General features: G+C 38.1%; 1 pseudogene; it reads right to left on the bottom strand.

Annotated features, from left to right (window-relative positions):
* LOC106000540 overlaps positions 1 to 7,033 on the bottom strand; it is a 23,198-nt pseudogene extending 16,165 nt beyond the window's left edge.
* Positions 7,034 to 9,242: the final 2,209 nt, after the last annotated feature.

The raw sequence follows: 9,242 nt of genomic DNA on the forward strand, positions 1-9,242 counted from the left end.
CAGCTCAAGGCAAGCGCTCTACCACTTGAGCTACAGCGCCACTTCCGGTTTTCTGGTGGTTTATTGGAGATAGGAGTCTCACGGTCTCTCCTGCCTGGGCTGGCTTTGAACCGCGATCCTCAGATCTCAGCCTCCTGAGTAGCTAGGATTACAGGCGTGAGCCACCAGCGCCCGGCTACACTTCTTAATCATAACTGCAACCCTTCCTAAACCTAAACTCAACCCTAACCTAACTGTATCCCAAACTCTAATACCAAGCATATCTCTTACTAGAACATCATCTTTAAACCTAAACCTAAATGCAACCCTATACATAACCCTAAGCCAAACAAAAATCCCCTAACAGTCTCTCAGGATGCATAGCTACACCTAACAAATAGGTCAGGATTTTAATTTGTATGTATATGAAAGAAATGGGCTCTGGGTGTATTCACTCTGCTGGTATAGACTGATACTTTCACAACCTGCGTAGAAAAATTTTCCCTACTGAACAGAAGAAGCATCTGGAGATGTCAATATTTTAACACATGAAATTATATTCAGGCTTGGACACCTAAAGTGTCTTCAAATTGATAATGATCCTCATTGAAGACACCAATAACACAGGAGTTTTCTATGATCTTGAGAATCTAGTACTATTTTCACAGTTTCTGGAGATCTCAGTTTTCCTACAAGGTAGAAAAGACTAAACTCTGTGATCATGCATTGTTTGGAGCTGGAATTTTACAACCATGAATTTATAAACCTAGAAAGTTTGCAAAAGAAGCAACCACAATATATATGGTATAAGTCCTATGCCTCTAAAGATGGCTTTGGGTAAAAGAAAATTGAACCAGTTCAATTTTTCATTTAATTCCATGTTCATATTTAATAACAAAATGAGTGTATATTAAAGTACAAAAAGGCCAAAAAGTACAGTCTGAGAGATGTGCTTCAGAGAAGGGCTCCATGTTCTTAGACAAGCCCTTCACTAATGAATCATCATGTATGGGAAGTGAGAAAAAGGCCTGACAGGAAATTGGAAGGAGCCAGTGGGGTACTTCCAGATAAAGGGGCTCTTAGCAACATTACAAAAACTCAGGTTTCCACTCTCAAAGTCTAGAAAGACACCAACCCTGCCCACAGGCCTCTCTATATACTGAGACAAAAATGGGGAGGTGGAAAAGAGATGGGGGTCATTGTTGTCCTTCACACACAGAAGGAGAAATGTGCTCCCAGAGTCAATTATGGTGGGTTCTTCCTTATCCCAGAATTCCAACAGATTCCTACCGCCCCGTCCAAAGAATCATCCACATTCAGCTCCCAGTAATGTTTCCCAGAGCTGAAGGCCTGGACTCCCCAGGCAGTTGAATACTTGGATCCTCAGAATTCAAAAATGCATCGGCATCGCCATTAGTAAATTTTCTCACACAGTCAAACAGCATCATATCAAGATTCTGTGTCTCATTATGGAAGGAAATCTCTGCTGTGGAAAGAAAAGAATATTACAATTCCATTTTTTAATTCTGAACACATAACTATTATAGTTGAAAAATTCAGATTTAAGAAAGAGCAATTCTGATTAAAACACTCACCCACCCACAAGGGAGAACATCCCTAACAATTTCCAGTTCATCATGTGAACTGAATACCTGGAAACCTCTGCTGTGCCTACTGGTCTCAAGCAATATAACTCACCTCCTCCACTGCTGCTGTGATTTTAAAAAATGTAGACATGCTAGCAAAATGAATGACATGGTTTTGTCAGGAACATAATTATGTGATAGTTAAGAAAGCCTTGTCATTTAGGAGGATCACCAGTTCTAAGAAGGCCTGGGTTTCATAGGACTATTTTCCCTCAAAAATGAAGAGAACTGATTAAACTATGAGAACAATGAGCAGCATGCCGGGGAGCCCACACCAGGACCATACTCTTTCTGTGGTGATACCTTCAACCCTGTAGTACAGTGCAAAGGGATTTCATACAAGCTGCATATTAGTTCGCCTAAAGTTCTTCGTGGTGGAGATGGGAGCTACTGCAGATTTGTTCTGGTGCATGAGAAAATTAGAGCCTGAAGATCCGCATTCCCTCTGTGTTCTCTCATATTGATTAGCCCTAACTTGTCAAATGACTTTGGACAAAGCTACTTCCTACTACAAGAATGATATGCCCAAAATCAAACCTGTCAGCCTTGTTCCCCAGGACAATCTTCTCTGCATTCCTCTTTGGTTTTACTTGTATATTTTTGGACTGATAGATGGCTAGTTATAAACCAAAAAGAATGTCAATGAATTTTATGCAATTTTGAAAGAGAGCCTAGTCTATTGGGATTTCCTCATCTCTACCTAACACATATCACTTTCAAATATTTATTACAAACTCCAGTGATTCACCCATAGTTTCAAAAATCAGAGAGAAAAAAAAAACATTGTATCCATCTGATTACAATCAAGAAAGAAGTATGTAAAGATTCTAGCTAATTTATACTGATTTTGCCAGTTTTACAATCTTTTATGAAAATTGGGTGAATTTATAAAGCTATAGCTGTGCTTAAACATTTTTAAATACTACAAATAAATGAGTTTGTTGAAAATAAAACTAAATGAAATATTCATAATATCCTCAAGAAAAATCATATTTTCTTAATATTCCAAATCATTTACAACTGATAATCTAAGAGCCGTATGTCTGGTGCAGGTCAATGGTCAAGTACATTCTTAGCATGCTGGAGGCCCTGGGTTCCTTCTGAAAGAGGAACAACACCAATTCCACGCAACAGCAACAAAAACCTTTATCTAAGTTAAAACAGAAACCAGAAAAATAAATCATTACATAAATAATGTAAGTCCAACTGAAACAAACTTAGAAACTAAAACCTCAAAACATAATGTGTTTGATGAAAGTCAGAATAAGAATATTCACAGAAAATCTTCGTGGAAAATATTGACATAAAGACAAAATAAATGTCAAAAATGATTTTTATGTTTATACTGCCTTGTTTGAAAACAAGACAACTGAAAGTGATTGCCACAATTGCTTGCAGCGGGGAGAAGAACAGAAGGGAACAGATCTTTAGGAAATACCTTACTTATTAAATTCATTACCTATTCACTATGGCTAACTGAAACAAAATCAAAATGGGTCTCTATTAGCATTAGAGTTTCTGCCTGATGCCCTGAGATTGAGTCCCAATACCACCCCTCCCCAAAGGAAAGCAAGACTTGAACAGTAATTTCCAGGGTGGGGACTGGATATTATTTTTCTCTCTTTCTGCTAAGTTTATCCTGCTATATTTGAAAACCTATTGAGAAATTTCAGGACAGAACCATTGATTTCACATCCACTAGAATGAATCTGAACACCGGGCATGTTATGTTTCTAAGGCTTAATGGGTCATGATGAGTTTTTAGCTTTTTGGGGGGCAGTGGGGTTTGGGTTCCTGTTTCCACATTAGATAAGTTATATATGACAGGTTTAAGTGTTTTTACTAATAAATTGCTCTCACTTATTTTTTAGTATTATCATAGGACTATAATAAATATGGTTTCAAATGACTAGCTAGAGATTTTGTTAGATGAAATTAAAGAAACTAAAGATTTCCTTACATCAAAATTCTTCATGAGTTCTACACAGCACTCTTGACCTCAGCCTGACACTCACCTCTTTACTGGCTGAGTTCATCTATCGATAAGTCCACAGATAGGAAGAGCACTGAAGTTTGGATTTATAGGCTGGGGCAGAAAGACCAACAATGACTCACACCTACAAGGAGCAAAAGGCAATAGATTACTTGGGTTTCCAGTCTAATTAGTAATGATTTTCTGATAAGTAATTCAAGTCCATTATTATGGGACAAGATTCTTCTACTCTTATGGAATTGTTTTCTTTCTTCATTCTCTACCTCTTATTCCTATCACAGGATAGTAGTATCACAGGATCTATACTATGTATCCCCATATCTTTAAGACTTCAAAAGCCATAGATAGCTGTCCTCTAAAACTTTTTTTTATTAATAGGTTTTTTTATTGTGAAAGCACCATCCAGAGGGGTTACAATTACATGAGCAAGTTAATGAGTACACTTCTTATCAACCATTGTAACCTCCTCCTTTTTTTCTTACCATCCCTACCCTCCCTTCTCACCCCCCTCTAAAATAAGTTTTTTTTCCTACACATGTGGGGTGAGAATCTTTCCTCAATATAAAGGAAAATGGAGCCATGTTAAGTGAGCAATCACATACAGAATGTATTTTATAGCACTATTTAAAATATTTAATTTAATTTTTCGAAAGAAAGTTGACCCCTTACACAACACAAAGGATGTTACACATTGCACTGAAAACAGAACTTACTGTCATAGTATCTATTTCAAATCCTGCAAAGAAACAAAGAAAAGGTTAGACTTTGTCAACATGGAATAGTTGCTCTTCTCAAGTACAGAGTTGGAAATTAAGAAAAACACAACCCAAATTCACTCATTGGATTTTAAAAATGTACATCCTATTCTATATGTACCCAGAAAAGACAATAATGTAGTGGCTGAACCTAATGTCTTGCTTAATTCAAGAACAAGAGGATTGAAGGATGAAGACAAATGGGCTTTGGTGAAAACCACCACTGTCTGCCTAGGGTTCTGCTCTCTCCAGGGGCTACAGGAAACATGCCTGGGGACACTTCAAATGAAATCCATTCAGACAAAAAGAGAGAGCAAATGTTAGCTCTTTCAAAATTACTTCTTACTGCCTGACTGTAGAAAAATATCCACCAATGGCATTTTCTAGTTCTCAGCTAAATATTCTGGAAAGGTGACCTGTAGGAGGGAATATTCCCTTAGATGTCTTTCAAACTTTTCTACAACCAGGATGGAGAAAGTGTGGATTTCTGGTAACTCAAAGATTGTCACATCATTACCTTGAGGAGTTCCACATTTGGATTTTGGTATGTTTTCTTCAGTTCCTAATATATTTTTCTGAGCTGTTTCTTTTTTGTAAGCATTTGTGCTTTGCTTCTTTGAAGTTTCTATAAAGGCACACTTTGTTCATCTGAAAGAATTTCAGAATGCTTTTTTGCCTCTTTCTGCAATTCTGGAAGCAACATCTCATAAATATTGTTATAAGTCTTTGGTATGTATATACATCAAACTGCAGAGAGAAGGAATTCTTCCATCACAAACCCAGGTCACAAAATTTTCTCTATTTAAAACTTCACTTTCACTGTTAGTAATGGCTCCTACCAATAAAATACACATATCATGTCAATAATCACAAACCCATGCCTCTCATTCATTTTCTTTTCCATTCTTAGTTTCATCCAAGGCTAATGCTTTACTCCTTTAGCCAAACTTCAACTTTCACCTTTTTGCTGTTCAATTACAGATGAGATTATCATAGGCTTTTCTGTGGTCCTCAGACTCAGCCTCCTGAGCAACTCTGAGTACATGACTGAGCCAACAGTGTCCAAAATAGTTTACAATCTTTATGTAATACAGAGCCAAATGTGTTCACAATTTCATCTACTTCTTCAGTTCTGTCACACTTGGACAATTTTTTAAATGGAAACTTCTCAATACATTTTCAAATCAGGAAAAATATATGAAAGTCCTTTTTTGTATATCTTTATAGACCGTCTTTTGATTTCTCTGTTAGTGAATCAGTCTTCAGCATCACTCCTCCCTTCCCTACACAGCCCACCACTCTCTGAGCAGCAATGCTGCATCCATTTTCATGAGTAGAAGATATCAGTAAAGACCTTACTAATACTGTATCCCTTTTATTACCTTCTCAACTCAGGATACTAAGGGATACATATCTGGACTTCCTTTTCAGGGTTGATTCTAGGAGAAATTCTTTCTCATACTTAACAATACACTGGTTGATTAGAACCAATTCTTGATGCATGTTTCTCTCCTTGTATTTTGTCTCATAAAGATCTCATTTGTTTTAAAAATCATCTTTTGTGCACTAACTATGAATACAGGAGAGAAGATTCAGAACCTCAAGTGGAAAAAAATGTTTAAGAGAATGAAAGGAACATGGTTCTATATTTGCCAAGCCCAATGCTAGGTTTTAGGAGTTTTCAGACTGAAAGTATGGGATGTAATCAAACCACATTTTTGCAGAGAACTTGATCAACATGGTTGATTTTTAGGCAGTGTGCAGTAGATCTCAAACTTTGGGGCCACAGACATTCTTTTCCCGCTTATTTCAGAGTATTGTTGTTGTTGTTAACAAAGAAGCAACTTTATTGAGAAGGTTCTGACACAGACCAGTCAGGGCTGCAGCACAGGCTCAGGAGCTGATACTGTGACTTCAGAGTATTTTATCCAACTTATTTGCCAGTGCTAGTTTATGTGTACCTTCTTATCTGCTTTTTGATCTTGCAGCTTGGATAGCTCAGAAATTCCTGATCTTGAATGCTTTAAACCAATTTAGGTAAAAAGTTCTATACAATTCACTTATAATAATGACCATCAACTTTGCTACTTTCCCAGAAGAATACAGACTCCTTGAAATTACACCTTCCATTCACAGTTTGATCACTGATAACTAGAATTGGACTATGAAAAATATGCTGATCCATACCTTCCTCCTGATTTCCTAAACTTTGACTCCCAGCTCTCTTGAACTTGCTGAGCCTTGACTTACCCATTACTCCTCAGCAGCCCTTTCAATGGGACAGTGTCTATGGTCTTGTGCTCCTGAGACTGGAAGCAGAGTTTACAGAGCAGTTTCTTTTCCACTTCACAGAACATCTGCTTTGCCTCCTTGTGTGTCTCACACTTGTGTTCCTCAGAGCTCTGGAATTGCCGGAGGCTGGCTTTTCTAGCAATGGACACCAGATGCTTCAGAATGATGTTAGTTTTGAGGTCTCTCTTCTGTGATAGACACCTGCAGAAAGGGCACCTGCCTGCAATCTCGGCTTCCTCCCAGGCAAAGCAGATACATGGTCAGCAGAAAGTGTGTACACACTTTATGGTGACTGGATCTGTGAGGATATCCAAGCAGATATCACGGCTCAGTTCCTTCTGCAAGGCCTGGGAGACGTCTGAGTCCATCTTTCCAGAGAAAGTCTAGAGAGCTGATTCTGCACTGTGTAAACAAACACAGAATTTGACTGAAGTTCTGAGCCCATACTGATCTATATAATGCTATGTAGATTTTCACTTCCAAAATGACAGAAATAGAACACATAAGCACAGAGAGTAGGAGACTTTGCAGTCTTTACAGTTGGTGGTCATCACCAATTGTAGCCAAGTACCAAACCGTGGCAGTTCTGTTGAAGTGGGAAGTTGTTCTGTATAGCCTGTGTCTCAGTGGTTTGGCTCCATTTATTGGTAGACAGGCTGAGACCTCAGTACTCAGACATCCAATCAGAATGATTTTCCTTGACTGGTGTAGAAAAGGGTATGTTCCTGAGCTTTATTCCTGGTGTTCTAGTTAACCAATCACTAAGTTGAAATTTAAAGCATCTATGCCTTTTCGTTCTTTTTCAGAGAAATGCTTGTAACAATTTCCTCTTACAGTGGCTTTGGTGGTAATTTTCGACACCCTTTCTCAAAATTTGAAATTTCCTTCCCTTCTTAGTTTACTAATTGTTGCAACAATTACATAATTCCATTATATTTTTAATTCTTGGAGCTCATATTTTTCTCAAAATTAAAGTTTGTTTGTAAGTTTCTTTATATTAAATCATTTTGCCAATCTTTCAAAAGCCAGTTATATTGAAAAAAATATTATTATTATTATTATTATTAGTCATAGAGCTTGAACTCTGGGCATAGGCACTGTCCCTCAGCTCTTCAGCTCAAGGGTAGTGCTCTACCACTTGAGCCACAGTGCCACTTCCGGTTTTATGAGTGATTTAATGGAGATAAGAGTCTCTCGGACTTTCCTGCCCAGGCTGGCTTTGAACCTTGATCCTCAGCTCTCAGCCTCCTGAGTAGCTAGGTGTCATGAGCCTCGGGCACCTGGCTAAAAATTATATATTTTTTTAATTTATATATTTTTTAATGCCTGATGTGTTTTGTAGCTTACCAAATAATTAACAAATATATGTTTGAGTATAACGTCTACTCTTGCCAGAGGCTGGTGACGTATTCGTGTAATCCAAACTATGAAGGCAGCAGATATCAAGATAATGAAGACCATCAAAAAGATAAGCTGCATGCATGGTACAAGAGTAGAGAAATAGCATTGATGGGCATGAGGCCCTAAGTTCAACCCATATACCAATAATAATAATAATAATTTGTGGCATTAATAAAGCATATGTAATCAAGCATATGTATTTCCTAAACTTGTAATATTTTAATTATATATGTTGCTAATATTTTATTTTTAACTGTTCTTGCTTTACCTACATATAAAAATATTCATTATCCCGGGAGCTGATTACAGCAGCAGGTAGAGTGCTTGGTTAGGAGAAAATTACCTTGGTGGTCCTCTGGTGATAGAAGTGTAGAACCTCAGGCTAGGTCCCGGGGAAGCTTGTTGGACGCCCATCTGAAGTGGAGGGGAGGAGCAAATCCACCGGGGACCTTATCCCTTTAGAGCCACCAATGAAAGGATCTGTCACATCCATCTCAGGGGATCACAGGCACAGGAGAATGATTATTATAAGTTTTATTAGAGGAGCCATCTCTCGTAGTGAGGTAGATGGGAGCTCAGGTGAGTCTGGACAGAAGATGGGGAGGGACCAGCTGTATGGCAGGAACTCTAGGGCATGGAGGAGGTCAGGTCTGGGTGGAGCTGAGGACCAAAGGTGGGCATAATCCTTACACACTTAGTAAGATTTTTCCCAATTATTGCCATTTTCTTATGAACGGAGCAATGCCATTATTTTCTGATGGAAACAGATTTACACTCCGTATTATACCACTGTTGGTTGATCCATTTATCCACTGATCCATTCATCTGGGGTGGTTCCATTTCTTAACTATGGTAAATAATGATGCATTAAACATAGTTGTGCTGGTAGCTTTAATATGGCCTTGTTTGTTTATTTGTTTTTTGGGGGGGGGGTAAATGCCCAGAAGTGAGAATGCTGGGTCATAGGGGAGCTCTATGTATAATCTTTTGAGGAACCTCCATACTGCTTTATGGGGTGGTTGAACAACAGTGAGAGTGTAACAGCATTCCCTTTTGGCCACATCCCCTCCAGCATCTGTTGTTATTATATTACTTGATAATGGCCATTCTAACTGGGGTGGAATCTCAATGTTATTTAATTTGCATTTCTTTTATGGCCAGAAAGTTGAGCAATTC

The sequence above is a fragment of the Dipodomys ordii genome, unplaced genomic scaffold, assembly GCF_000151885.1.
Source record: "Dipodomys ordii isolate 6190 unplaced genomic scaffold, Dord_2.0 Scaffold222, whole genome shotgun sequence".
Classification (NCBI taxonomy): Eukaryota; Metazoa; Chordata; class Mammalia; order Rodentia; family Heteromyidae; genus Dipodomys; species Dipodomys ordii.